Raw genomic sequence first — 15148 nt, 5'->3', positions numbered from 1 at the left:
TATATATATAATATACACACATACACACGTTCAAAGTTAAATCATCTCATAAGATGGAAACCCTGGTTTAATCTCTACCTGATCAATCAAGGTATAATGGCATATAAATTTATCGATTTAATAATCGGAATGACCTGCAAAAAGCCTGGATCGTAACACTACACTATTACTACAAACTGGCAAATGTTTTGATATGGGACAATTTTGGTTTTCATAGATACTCTTAGCATAGCATAAAGAAAGACCTGACTTCAAAACACTGGTGTTCCATCCTCGTGGATGTCGGAGCACTTCCTTATAAAAGACATTTCTAATGTGCGTTTAGAATTATACATGAGCGATCTACAAAGTATCCTAATGATTTGGCAATGTTTGCTTGCCAGACTCATACTTCTTTTAATACCAAGTTTTGTGACAAAGCACTGACTGACCTATCTATTTTGCTAAGACTTGCATTATCCATTCTATCAGTCAGCTACAGAATACTTCTCTTGCATCTTGTCATATATATACTTAATACTTTGTGAGCAATCAGATTGATCAAAGCTGATGGATTGTGAGTTAACTAGAATTCAACAAGATAAGACACAGAATCTGTGAGTGGTTAGAAGTTGAACAAAGTACTAACAGGATTTGTTAGATCCCACTTAAAACAATTTTTGTGACATTTTTCGGAAAATTTATTTATTTATTTTTTTTTTAAGAATTCCACCATCTAGTATCTGATGAATGGTTAAGTTACCTTTGATGGCATTACTTTGTAAGCAGTATTTCACTCCTTCCTGGAAAAGATCTTGGTTAAACTGACCATGATAACCAATTTGGTGCTCATCAGAATTATGTTCCTTGCCAATACAATGGTATGTCTTGAGAAGCAGGGAGGATGACAATGTCCTTGCTATAACAATGAAAATTTATCTGTTTTCAGACATCTTGTAAATCCGCCAACACTCCCCTGTCTCTCTGGAAGGGATTTGCTTTGTAGTCTTTACAAAAAGTCCACTGCAGATGATGCTATCAATTGGCTCCCTCTTTCTAAAAAAATATATAGGCATAGATTGATATGCTAATCCTTTTGGTATAAAGGTGTCTTGAGTTCTTCATATGGCAATCTCCCCAAAAGGATATCTTCCCAAATTACCATGTAATACAAAGAAAAAAGAGGGGAAAAAATCCCTCTTGTTTATGGTCTTTCTAGTGAAGTCCCCCCTGTATTACTAGAACTATGTAGTAGTGTACATGTTTGTTCCATTGGATTAAATTGTTCTGCAATAATAACCTATTTCCCAGCTGTGTAATATGGTATGAATTCTAAATGAAGGTTGTTGACATCATATATATACATACATATATAGATATATATATATGTACACAGACACACAAAGTTTTTCGAATAACTCCATTTAGTTATTATGTATGGCCACTTTTCGTTGCTGTCTTATTTTAGATTCAGAGTTTTTTGGGGAGCTTAGTAGAGTCAAAACTTGGTCTGCCTTTTCAGGTAAAGAAAGGATTAAACTGCTTTGTTTCATTAGAACTACTTAGTCCCATTTTACAAATAATTGGTTTATAAGCCAGTTATTAACAAATCTCAACAACTTTTTCATTTCTGTATTTTGTTGGTACAGCATTTTACTAGCCCTCCCTCTTCATGTGCCCTAAATGTTGGCATGACACTTGCATGTTTGATAGGAGATACTAACAGAGCACAGAATAGTTTACTTCCATTAGTAACATCCTCCTCTATAATAATTTTTTTATTACCAAGTTTGAAAAAGAAAGAGGGAAAAAAAAGCTCCAACCTGAGAAAACAATTATTTTAGCTAAGTGGGTTGTGAACATGTGACTGCAGCTTAGTAACGAGTTTCATTCTGAATCAGTGAAAGCAGTTCTCTCCCTCGAAATAGACTTCGTTTAAAGTTGGACAATAAAAGACCTAGGAGTTGTTAAAAGCTGTTTTGAAGTTCATAGAAAAAGAAAAGAAATGTTAAAACAAAAAAAAAAAACTTCCAAGCTTTTCATCAATTTTGAATATTTTATTAATTTTGACAGTTATTTTATTTATTTTTTTTTTTTTTGTAAGTGTGGAAGGAAGGAAAGAAAAGACCAAGAAAAGGGAAGAATAGAATGCATGTAAATATATATATATATATATATATATATTGTCATTTGGTTTCCTTGAGTCAGAAAGATCTGTACACAAATATGCCCTTTACACATTTAGACAAGAATGAATGAGAGTCACAATCCAAGCTGTTACTTATTTCCTTTCTGTATGTTTTCACTTATTGTCTTAAATCTCTCATTAATTCTCATTAATTCTCATCATATATAATTATAAATGCACATGTGTATGTGTTATATATATATATATATATAAAACTTATGTATCATCATCACTTAACATTCACATTCCATGCTTGTATGGTTTGACAGGATAACAAGGTCTGAAGGCTGTATCATGCTCCAGTGTCTGCTTTGGCATAGTTCTGTAGCTGGATACCCTTCCTAATTCCAACCACTTTACATTCATATATATTATACATATATATAAAGTACATATGTATGTGTGCATATATAGATGATAGTAAGGGCCTTTAGTCAGGAAATCGGCCTCAATAAAATTGTCTGAGCCATGCAAGCACAGAGAAGTGGATATTGAATAATAATGATGATATATATATATATATCAGTTACTAAAATTCAAATAGTTCAGCTACGAGGTGGTGAACTGACAGAATCATTACTATGCTGGGCAAAATGCTTAGCGGCATTTTGTTCATCTTTACATTCTCTGTTCAAATTCCACCGTGGCCGACTTTGCCTTTCATCCTCTTGGGGTCGATAAAATAAGTACCTGTCCAGCACTGGGGATTGGTTTAACCGACTTGCCTCCCCCACTTCCCAAACTGCTGGCCTTGTGCTAAAATTTGAAACTAGTAATAGTTCCACTGTCATGCATGCTTCGTCTTCCTTTTTCTTCAATCAATGAATTCTTTCTACTCTTAGATTTTTGGTTTTATTCTTTTTATTTATTTATTTAAATCTTAAAGCAATGATGAATTTCTTTCTTCCAGCCTGTTGTGTCGGGGAAGTAATTCATGGAACATTATTTCTGTTAATTAATTTAGCCTTTTTTCTTTTAATTATCAGTAATATTTCTATTAGTTTTGCTTTTTAATGTGTAATAGACTATTTGCATTCTTCATTTTTGCCTCATTATTTTTGTAAATAACTGTTTTTCAGTTTAAAAAAAAAACATTCTGTGAAAACAATATCGAGTGTTATTATTATTATTATTATTAAACTCTAAATATTTCTTTTTCTGCATCGTTTTAGTTTGTAATCTGCTTTTGAGTTTTTTTGAGTTTTTTTTTTAATATTTTTTAACCATCTTTCAAAATATTCTTTCATAATTAAGAATCACCCTAGATTTTACAGCTTGAGAATTGGTAAGATGCTAGCAATAGTTCAGTTTTGCTCAATCAAAAACAAATTTTGTCATGCAAAACCAATTTTGTTTCATCATTCGTTCATTACCCTTTTTTTTTTTTTTGCCATTTTTAGTTTATACATTGTTACACATCAAAAAAATGTTTTTCCATTTTTTTTTGTTTCCCACTATGTCTGCAATTGGTATTGATGTAAGAAACAACACACACATACACACAATGAATATTATTTTTGTAAACATAAAATTGAAAATGTAAAACTCTTCATCAAATGTTATAACTTAGTCAACATTTTTCTGTTAAACATTTATCTTGCAGGTCATCAATTGCTTGTATTTTGCATTTTGTTTGCCCTTTCTGTTAGTTTTATGGAGGTAGATTAATGCTAATTGGTCAGTTGATGAATGAGATCATCATCATCATCGTCACCATTTAGCATCTGTTTTCCATGAGGGCATGGGTTGGACAATTTGATAGGAACTGGCAAGCCAGTGGATTGTGCCAAGCTCCGATGTCTGCTTTGGCATGGTTCCTACAGCTGAATGATCATTCTGATGTCAACCACTTTACACAGTGCATTAGGTGATTTTACATGGTACCAACACCAGTAAGATTACCAGCTAACTCACAAGACAAGACCCTTCAACTGAGGTGGGTGGAAATAATATTGAGGGAGATGATAGAGGGACAGAAGTGGGTGCCCTGTTGTAGAGGAGATACGTGGCTACCCCAGTTGGAAAAGAATGGGAAGGGGGGTGGTAAAGAGTTACAGGGAGGTGGATATAAGTGAAGAAGTCCAAGAATGAACACTGTGTAGATTGGTAAGTTTGTAAAAGTGGGAGATAGAGGAAAAGGGAAACCTGGATGGAGAGAGTGTGGATCAGTGTGCTGTTAATATTTACATGCTGATATTAGAGCTGTGATGTGACAAACTGACATCCTGTCCAGTGGGGAATATATACACCACAGAAATCAGGGAATTGGCTCAATGAGTGTCTATGACTCAAAGAACTTTATACTTTATCCTATTAGAGCATGGATTTTCTGAACTTGACCCTTCTTGCTCTGCTATTGATCAGTTTTTCCCTTTTGTCTCATCTTTCACTAAAAGGAGTTTGATTCTAAGTCAATGAGTAGACCCTCTATGCAGTCACTTGACTTGTTAGAAATACCAGCTTAATTCCTCTCACATGTGTCTCAGAATAGAATAGTAAATTGGATGAGGTGCTTGTAGGTAGCAGTGTATACAGAGAAAAGGCAGAAAGGTCACCGTTGGAGTTTGTTCAACCAGGATTCACTTGTGGCAAAACAACAATCACTAGAAAATCCATACCTCAGTATGTAAAGGTGTGCAATTTTAAAATAAGACGTAGATGTAGGCATGTCTGTGGTTAATCTGTTTGTTTCTTGGGTCTGAATTCAAGTTCATTGCATGGCACCTAGGACAAAGTGTTTTCGACTATAGTCCTAGGCTGGCCAAATCCCTGAGTAGATTTGGTAGATGGAAACAAAGAAGCTCGTGTGTGAGTTGGTGCCTGCTTGACATTGTATGGTTGTTGTAAACAAATGTCAGTCATACAAGTGGTATCTTCATTTCTAAGCTTCTATGTAAACATGTTCAGCTCTGAGGAAAAATTGCCTTGGAAACGAGTGAACATTGGCAACATGATGGGCATCCACACATAGTATATTTGCCTCACCAAAACTCCAAAGGAAAGCAGACGTTAAATGAGGATATACAAGAGTGTTTGAAAAGGTGTGCATGTGGGGCTCTCAGTTATAAGACCATGGGTTGAATTCCAGTGCAACAGGTGTGTTGTGGCTTTGGGTAAGGCACTTCACATTGCCCCACTCATCATCGTCATTTAACGCCTGTTTTCCATGTTGCCATGGGATGGTCAGAACTGGTAAGGCCAGGGGCTGCCCCAGGTTCCATTGTCTGTTTTGGCAGTTGGATGCCAACCACTTTACAGAGTGTACTGGTTGCTTGGATGGCTTTGTGCCAATTGGTTAGAGTTTCAGAGGAGCTGGGGTTGTGTCCTGCTGTACTCCAGTTGAAAAAGAAAGGAAGCTGGGTTGCAGAGTAAGATAAAGAGAACTGGTGAGTCAAAGACATGGGCATATAGATTCAACAGAGTATCAAGTTAGCCTAGCAGTGTTAACAAACCTGTAGAACAACAAAGGACTATCGGGTATGAAAAGGGAGAGATGTGTTTTACCGTGGGCTGCCACATCTTATTTCATCTTTTAGAAGTTATTTTACTAAATTCCACATTTTCAAAATTAATTGAAACAAAGTCAATGTGTGCTGACAGGAATATGGTAACAAAAGTATAAACAGTCTTTAATTTCTTGCATCTTTGCTTACTATTGGCTATTATAATGATGGCTTTCTTGATTGTTTTGTGTCTTTTTTGATTTTCAATCTTTTATTTTGCGGCCATGCTGGAGCACTGTTTTGAAGGGTTTTAGTCAAACAGATCAACCCTAGTACTTATTTTTTTAAAGCTTTTGTTACTTACTCTATCATCTCTTTTGTGCCAGTTGATTAGAGATTTGAGTTTCAGGGGAGCTGGGGGTTGTGTCCTGCTGTACTCCAGTTGAAAAAGAAAGGAGGATGGGTAACGGAGTGAGATAAAGAGAGTTGGTGAGTCAAAAGCATGAGCATATAGATTCAACAGAGTGTCAGTTTAGCCTAGTAGTGTTAACACAAGCCTGTAGAACGACAAAAGACTATCGGGTTTGAAAAGGGAGAGATTACAAATCGACACCAGTTGTGAAGCATCAAAAGGGACAAAATAGCACTTTGTTGGTTGCAACAAGGGTCTCAGTCAATCCGATCAATGGAACAGCCTGCTCATGAAATCAATGTGCAAGTGGCTGAGCACTCTCAGGGAGATTCAGTGTGGCAAGGCTGGCCCTTTGAATTACAGGTACAACTTGTTTTTGGTAATTGAGTGAACTGGAGCAATGTGGCATAAAGTGTCTTGCTCAAGGATACAACATATTGCTGGGTATCGAACTCATAACCTTATGATTTTGAGCCAAATATTCTAACCACTAAGCCTTCAATGAGGGACAAACATACATATGCAACAGGCTTCCACATAGTTTCCATATTCCAAATACACTCACAAGCCATTGGACGTCCCGGGGCTATAGTAGATACTATGCAGTGGAAGTGAACCTGAGACCACAGGATTGCAATGCAAGCTTGTTAACTACTCAAACATGCTTTTGCAAACTTAAAAGATTAGGTGTCAGGTGTAAAGGACTAGATCTCAGAACAGACGGGGAGCTGGAATGCGTGATACAACCAGCGAGCTCCCTGAGGGAAGAGTTGTCTTCAAGTATCTATGCAATGATTGGCTGTGTCAATCAATGGAGGAAAGTCGGTTACACCTGACTTCTTGGCACTTACTAACTGGTGCAGTTGATGATTAGCTTTAACTTCTGTAGGTTCAAGTCATTATATATGTAGGACTACAGTTCTCAATAATGGAGTGAAGTAATTAGGGAGAATTTGACAGCTGCTGTCTATGGTGATTCTTCGTCACAACCATCACGCGGAATCAAGATAAGGGTACATGCATGTGTGTGTGTCTATATTTTTTTTTTTTACTTGTTTCAGTCATTTGACTGCAGCCATGCTGGAGCACTGTCTTTAGTTGAACAAATTGACCCCAGAACTTATTCGTTGTAAGCCTAATATTTATTCTATCGGTCTCTTTTGCCGAACTGTTAAGTTAAGGGGATATAAACACACCAACATCAGTTGTCAAGAAATGGTGGGCGGACAAACACAGACACACATACATACATGTATCATCATCGTTTAATGTCCGCTTTCCATACTGGCATGGGTTGGACGATTTGACTGAGGACTGGCAAGCCAGAAGGCTGCACCAGGCTCCAATCTGATCTAGCAGAGTTTCTACAGCGGGATACCCTTCCTAACGCCAACCACTTCGAGAGTGTATATATACACGACAGGCTTCTTTCAGTTTCTGTCGACCAAATCCACTCACAACACTTTGGTTGGCCCAAGACTATCGTAGAAAACACCCAAGGTGTCACTCAGTGGGACCGAACCCAGAACCATGTGTTAAGACATGAAACTCTTGGCCCTTAAGTCACTCTGTTGCTGCTGCTAAATATTAATAAAAAAATATATTTATGTATAATGTGTTTATTTCACTTTCCGTCTACCAAATCTGCTCTCAGGACTTTGGTTGGCCTGGGCTATAGTAGAGCATACTTGCACAGTGGTAGCTGAATTACTACCTGACCTAGAGAAGAAATTTCAGGTGTGGAAACAAGGTCTGGAATTTAAGGGCCTTGGATTTAATCTAGCAAAAACCGAAGTCCTAGTAAGTAGGGAAACGCCAAATCATGAGTCCCAGCCCTGTTCGATATGTAAGAAGGGTGTTGGTAGAAATTCCCTACATACCCAGTGCAAGCTTTGGACAGGTATGAGGTGTAGCAGTATCACAGAAAGGTTAGCGGAGAATATATAGTCTGTACGTGGTAAATGTGCAGGTACAATAAGCACAGACAATGGACTCTCTCAAATGCTTGTGGGGGATCATTAGAAGATGATAGCTTCTGTTACCTATGGGACCAAATTAGCAGTGGGAGAGGGAGTTCTGAAAATGTAGTTGCTAGGATAAGAATGGGCTGGGTGAAGTTCAGTGAGTTTCTACCTTCGTTGGTAACTAGGGCCTCTCCCTCAGAGTGAAAAGCAGATTGTATGATACCTGTGTATGTACAGCTACATTACATGGCAATGAAACATGGGCTTCGACTGCAGAGGACTTGTGAATGCTTGAATGAAATGAAGCTAACATGCTCTACTGGATGGGTAATGTCTGTGTATGCATGACAGTTTAAATGATTTAAGAGGAAAATTGCAAAAGAGGCATCAGATGTGTGCAAGAAAGAAGACTGCTGGTTTGGTCATGTGATGTGTATGGGTGTGGACAGCTGCATAAAGAAGTGCCAAGTTCGAATTGTGGAGAGTACCTGGTGGAAGGGGTAGACCCAGGAAGACATAGAACAAAGTGGGAAGAAAGGATCTTTGGATGCTGGGCCTCACTGGGGAAATGACAAGGGACCAGGAGGTGTGGTGATTTGCTGTACTTGATAAGACAGGTCAAGCTAAATAAAACCACTGTCTTCCACACATACAGGATTGTCTTTTCAGGTGTTGGTGCCACTTGAAAAGCATCTGCGCCAGTGCTGTGTTAATGCATCCATGCTGGTGACACAAAAAGTACCCAGCACACTGTTTAATGGTTGGCATTAAGAAGGGTATCCAGCCATAGAAACTATGCCACAATGGACAATTGGAGACTCAACAGCTCCATGTCAAGCCATCTTACCCATGGAAAGCAGACGTTAAATGATGATGATGATCCTTTTAAGATGGCATGGCTGTGCACTTGAGAAGCTTACTTCCCAACCATGTGGTTTTGGGTTCAGTCCCACTGTCCAGCACCTTAGGCAGGTGTTTACTATAGCACTGAGCTGACCAAATGTGTATGAACAGATTTGGTAGACAGAAACTAAAAGACGCCCATCATATATATATATATATATTGGAGCCTGGTGTAGCCATCCGGTTGCACCAGTCCTCAGTCAAATCGTCCAACCCATGCTAGCATGGAAAGCGGACATTAAACGATGATGATGATATATATATATGTGTGTGTGTGTTAATGTATGTATATATAGATGATGATGGTGATATATATGTATGCGTGTGTGTCTATGTATTCTTATCCAGGCATCACATGATGGTTGTAAATGAGCATCATTATCAAACAGGTACTGTTGTTTGTTTCCAGTCTTCCATGAAAAACATGTCTGGCCATGGGATATTACCTTGCTTGGAAACAGGCATGGGTTGGTGAGAGGAAGAGCATCTGGCCATAAAAAATCTGCATCAACAAATTCTGTCTGGCTCATGCTAGCATAGAAAAGCAGACATTAAATTTTGATGGTGATCATGATTTAGCTGGTTCAATAGCAACTGTGAACATGGTGGGGATATGGAGAAGACGTTAGATTTGTTGTGCATGTGTGCAACATAGAGATGAAAGCACACGTAGTTTTGGTATGGATTTATTAGATGGAAACTGAAAGAAGCCCATCGTATGTATATATATATATACTCCCACCCATATATGACAATTGCGGGATTGCCATGCAATAACCAGCATTTGGGTATGAATAATTGGGTACACTACCAGCAGTATATCCCTTCGTTGGTTGGTTTCCCAACCTCTGACTCTCACAGGAATATATATATATATATATATATATATAATGTATGTGTGTCTGTGTTTGTCCACCCACCATTTCTTGACAACTGATGTTGGTGTGTTTATGTCCCCATAACTAAGCGGTTCAGCAAAAGAGACCGATAGAATAAATATTAGGCTTACAAACAATAAGCCCTGGGGTCAATTTGTTCAACTAAAGATGGTGCTCCAGCATGGCTGCAGTCAAATGACTGAAACAAGTAAAAGAAGTGTAGACACACACACACACACATGCATGTGCCCTTATCTCGATTCCACATGATGGTTGGAACCAATACTCATCATACACAGCAGCTGTCAAATTCTCCCCAATTACTTCACTCCACTATTAGTTTTGGTGTGGCAACACCATGAAATGCACTAAGGCCACTGTTGTAAGATATACACAACAATAAACTTGGCTGCTTTTCTATTTCTTTCATTTGCCAGTGTGGGGAGAGGGGTAGTACCAATGAATTTTACTGATCTTCCTACATCTGAGATTCATCATTGTCACCATTTAAAATTTTGCACAGGTGCATGAGTCAGATGGAATTTGTTAAAAGCAGATTTATCTACCACCAGAATCCCTTCCTGATGCCAACCCTCGCCTATTTTTCAAACAAGGCTCATTGAAAATAAATACTGGGGGCAATTTTTTTTTCTTAAAATCTATTCAAAGCAGAGTTTCAGCATGGTTGCAATGCAGTGAATGAAACAAAAGAGATACAGGGTTGCATTGCCGACGATAACACAGTTTAGTAGCAGAGGGGTATCCAGGGGTCATGGCCTTGATGCAGCCAAGTCTCCTTACAGTGTTAATAATTAAGGGCTGAAACAGTTGCTTGAGTGAGGTTTCTTCTCCAAAGACCTGCTGTTCAGCACTCACTACTATGCACACACACACACATACATGATGAGCTTCTTTCAGTTTCCAACTACTAAGTCTACTCGTATAAAGTTTTGGTTGGTTTGGGACTAGAAGGCACTTCTCAAAATGCTGTGCAGTGGGAGTGAACTGGGAATCAAACTTCTTAACTACACAACTATTAATGCTCCTTTTGAACTCTTGTAAATCAACATCAGCAGGGAAGGTGTAATATTCTGGGAAGGAAGGGTTGAGTCTAAGGATTAATGCAGGGCTTGGGGTGGAGTGAGCACAAGTAATGAAAGGATGAGAGAGAGAGAGACAAATGGGTCAACAGGTTATGAGTTCAGTCAGCTAAGAAGAGCAAAGGCTATTATTGTAGCAGTGAAAAAGGCAGAGATAGGAGACAGCATGCCTGTGGGTAACATGATGCTAATCAGTTGGTCCTTTTCAAGATACAGTTTAGAATGTCTGTATGCAACAGCAGTGATATTGTAATAAAGATTGTTTGCCAATATAACATGGTAGTCCTGGTTTAGGACTAATGTTGCTGTAATTTAACCCCAGGAGACATGATCTCCAACTGGCTATACAACACGATCTGTGTCCTTATATTTTCGAACAAGGGAATCTAGCACCCCCACTCAGCTCAAAACAATATCTGTGTATCACAATTTCTGGGTTATTTCCCTTCATCGGCACAGAATAATTGTTCGGAAATAATCCAGAAATCGCGATACACAGGTATTGTTTTGAGCTGAGTGGGGGTGCTAGATTCCCTTGTTTGAAAATATAAGGACACAGATCGTATTGTATAGCCAGCTGGCAATGATGTCTCCTGGGGCTAAATTACAGCAACATTAGTCCTAAACCAGGACTGCCATGTTATGTTGGCAAACAATCTTTACTCTAAACTACTATTGCTGAATATCTCTCGTTATAAGATTTAAAAATAGTAATTTTCTAAGCAGTAATATTGTCACAAATCTGAGAGTAATATTCCATAATGGGCCAATGAGATAATATGAGATCCATTATGGAATGAGGATGATGTTTTTACCTTTTTAACCACATACCAGCTCCTTTAACTTATCTCTGATTTTAATATGCTGTTTTTAGAAAACAGAGTGTTGTAAAGGCAATACATTACAACATTGCTTCTGTTTTATATATAAATATATATATATATATATAAATATATATATATATATATATATATATATATATATATAACTAGCACCCTGTTATCACAATAATGGGGGCTCCAGTTGATCTGATCAATGTAACAGCTTGCTTATGAAATTAACAAGCAAGTGGCTGAGAAATCTACAGATACATGTACTGCTAACAATTTTCAGAGAAACTCAGTGTGACACACAGAATGGGACAAGACTGGCCCTTTGAAATACACTGGGGCTAGTTAACTTTTCCAACTGAGTGGACTGGAGCAACATGAGGTAAAGTGCTCAAGACACAACACACTGCCGGGAATCAAACTTACAACCTTACAATCGTGTGTTTGATACCCTAAACACTAACCCATGCACTTTCACTCTGTTATTTATAATTGATATTACAATTAAAAGAAAAGAAAAACACATTCCATGAATTTCTTCTGACCTGTAGTTATTTTCATCCTAATGTCTCGCTTCATAGAATGTTTCATTTGGTTTAATTCATTCACCTCAAGTTATGTCATGCTGATTATTTCAAATAAGAATGAAATGGCACTTTCCATGATCACTTCTGACTAGAAATTTGAAGGTTTTTTTGCGATGAGTAAGAGCAAAATAATATTAAATATATATATATATTCTTTGCATTTTCTTCCTTATTCCTTGATTTAAAATTTAATGTGAAGACTTGTCTAGGAACGATTATCTCCCTTGCAATAATTGGCCACCAGGGCACACTGCATATTTATAGTTATATCTCTTAATTATGTACTTCTTCATGTGAATTGTGATTCTTAAATGGAACAAGTAAATATGGATTTAACCTGAAGGAAGACATCATTGCTTCCTGGTTTTCTATGGTCTCTAAGAATCATTAAGCTGATGATTAACAAAATATACTTTTATTCTCTAATGAAAGCTCTGCTGTAAATTGGCTCCAGTATGGCCACAACCCACTGGATAGAAGTAGTAAAATAATTGTTTCTGATATAGGCACAAAGCCATCATTTCTGAGGGTAGGAGGTCAGTAGGGACCATCAACTAGGCTGGGGCTTTATTTTATTGGCCCCGAATTAAGAATGCAGAGCCAGAAGGAATGGCACAAAGCATTTTATTTTAATGCACAAGGCTTGAAATTTTTGGAGAGGGGGCCAGTTGATGTACTTAATTTATCGACCCCAAAAGGATGATAGGCAAAGTCGACCTCGGCGGAATTTGAACTCAGAACACAAAGACAGATGAAATACTGCTAAGCATTCCACCCATCGTGCTAACGTTTCTTATTTCTTTATTGCCCACAAGGGGCTAAACATGGAGGGGACAAACAAGGACAGACAAAGGGATTAAGTCGATTACATCGACCCCAGTACGTAACTGGTACTTAATTTATCGACCCCGAAAGGATAAAGGGCAAAGTCGACCTCGGCGGAATTTGAACTCAGAACGTAAAGGCAGATGAAATACCATTATGCATTTCACCTGGTGTGCTAACGTTTCTGCCAGCTCACCACCTTAACAGAGAATCAAATAATACAATATGTGTGTGTGTAGACGTATATATATATATATATATATAATAGCAATGATTATAATGATAGAGAATATGAAGACTTGTTCATCCTCAGGATTTATTTCCTCTTATTTCACAATTTCATATTGCATATTATTATGGTCTTTATGTGTGTGTTTGTGTATTCTTTTCTTTTACCTGTTTCAGTCTTTTTACTATGGCCATGCTGGAGCACCGCTTCTAGTTGAACAACTTGACCCCAGGACTTATTCTTTGTAAGCCTAATACTTATTCTATCAGTTTCTTTGCCAAACCGTTAATGTTACAGGGACATAAACACACTAACATCGGTTGTCAAGCAATGGTGGGGGACAAACACAGACACACAAATACATGCACACACACACACACACACACATGTATATATGACGGACTTCTTTCAGTTTCCATCTACCAAATCCACTCACAAGGCTTTGGTTGGCCCAAGACAATAGTAGAAGACATTTGCCCATGGTGTCACACAGCGGGACTGAACCCAGAACCATGTGGTTGGGAAGCAAGTTTCTTACCACACAGCCATGCCACACACACATATATCACGTGCACACACACACACTCTCATTAATGATGCCCTGGACTTCCTGGACGAACTCAACTTTGCACACAATGTCTGACTCAAGAATGTTTTTTTCTTTTCACCACTGGAACTCATTTCTGATCTTAGACACGAAGGACCTGGTGACATTTACAAAGGTTGCAATCCCAGAATCTCTGTAGTTGGCAGCTAAAGCAACTAGAGCTGCAAGCCTTTTCATTGACTGCATTAGAATCAAAGCTTCCACACTGGAGCTGAAAAAAGAGAACATATTTAGTTAAAGTGTGGACCACATATTGTTTTGTTTTGTTCTCAAATTCCTAATGCACCCAATACTATATATATCATCATCATTATCATCATCATCGTTTAATGTCCGCTTTCCATGCTTGCATGGGTTGGACGATTTGACTGAGGACTGACGAACCAGATGGCTGCACCAGGCTCAAATCTGCACAGGAGCCAGTCCAGCAACACTGGCAATGACCTTGCTCGAATGTTTTTTCACGTACCACCGGCACAAGTGCCAGTAAGGTGACGCTGGTAATTATCCCGCTCAAATAGTGCTATTTACGTGCCACTCGCACAGAAGCCAGACAGCTGCTCTGGCAATGATCATGCTTGGACGGTGCTGTTAGTGCCCTACTGGCACAGGTGCCAGTCATCAAATTTGTTTCAGTTACGATTTCGATTTCACTTGCCCCAACAGGTCTTCACAAGCCAAGTTTAGTGTCCAATAAAGGAGAGGTATGGATATATATATATGTGTGTGTGTGTGTGTATGTACATGGTATGTGGCCGTTGCCATGTAAATGACACCCATGCATCATATTTGTGGTCATTGATGGTACCATATAAATAGCACCCATGCATTGTAGTCGTGGTCATCAACGGTACCATGAAAATTGGCACTCAGGAATCTTGGTCACTGGTGGTGCCATGTAAATGGCACTCATGAGTCAAGGCCGTAGTTGTGCTCACTGCTGGTGTCATGTAAATGGCTCCTGTGCTAGTGGCATATAAAAACAACCTTTACACTCCTGGAGTGGTTGGTGTTAGGAAGGGCATCCAGCTGTAGAAACCAAGCCAAATCAGAAATCAGATTGGAGTCTGGTGCAGCTCTCCAGCTCATCAGCTCCAGTCAAACCATCTAACCCATGCCAGCATGGAGAGTGGATGTTAAATTATGATGATGATAATGTATTTATATGTGTGCATATATATGTATATATATATATATATATAT

This window comes from Octopus bimaculoides, chromosome 1, assembly GCF_001194135.2.
Source record: "Octopus bimaculoides isolate UCB-OBI-ISO-001 chromosome 1, ASM119413v2, whole genome shotgun sequence".
Taxonomy (NCBI): Eukaryota; Metazoa; Mollusca; class Cephalopoda; order Octopoda; family Octopodidae; genus Octopus; species Octopus bimaculoides.
This window is presented reverse-complemented; position numbering follows the sequence as displayed.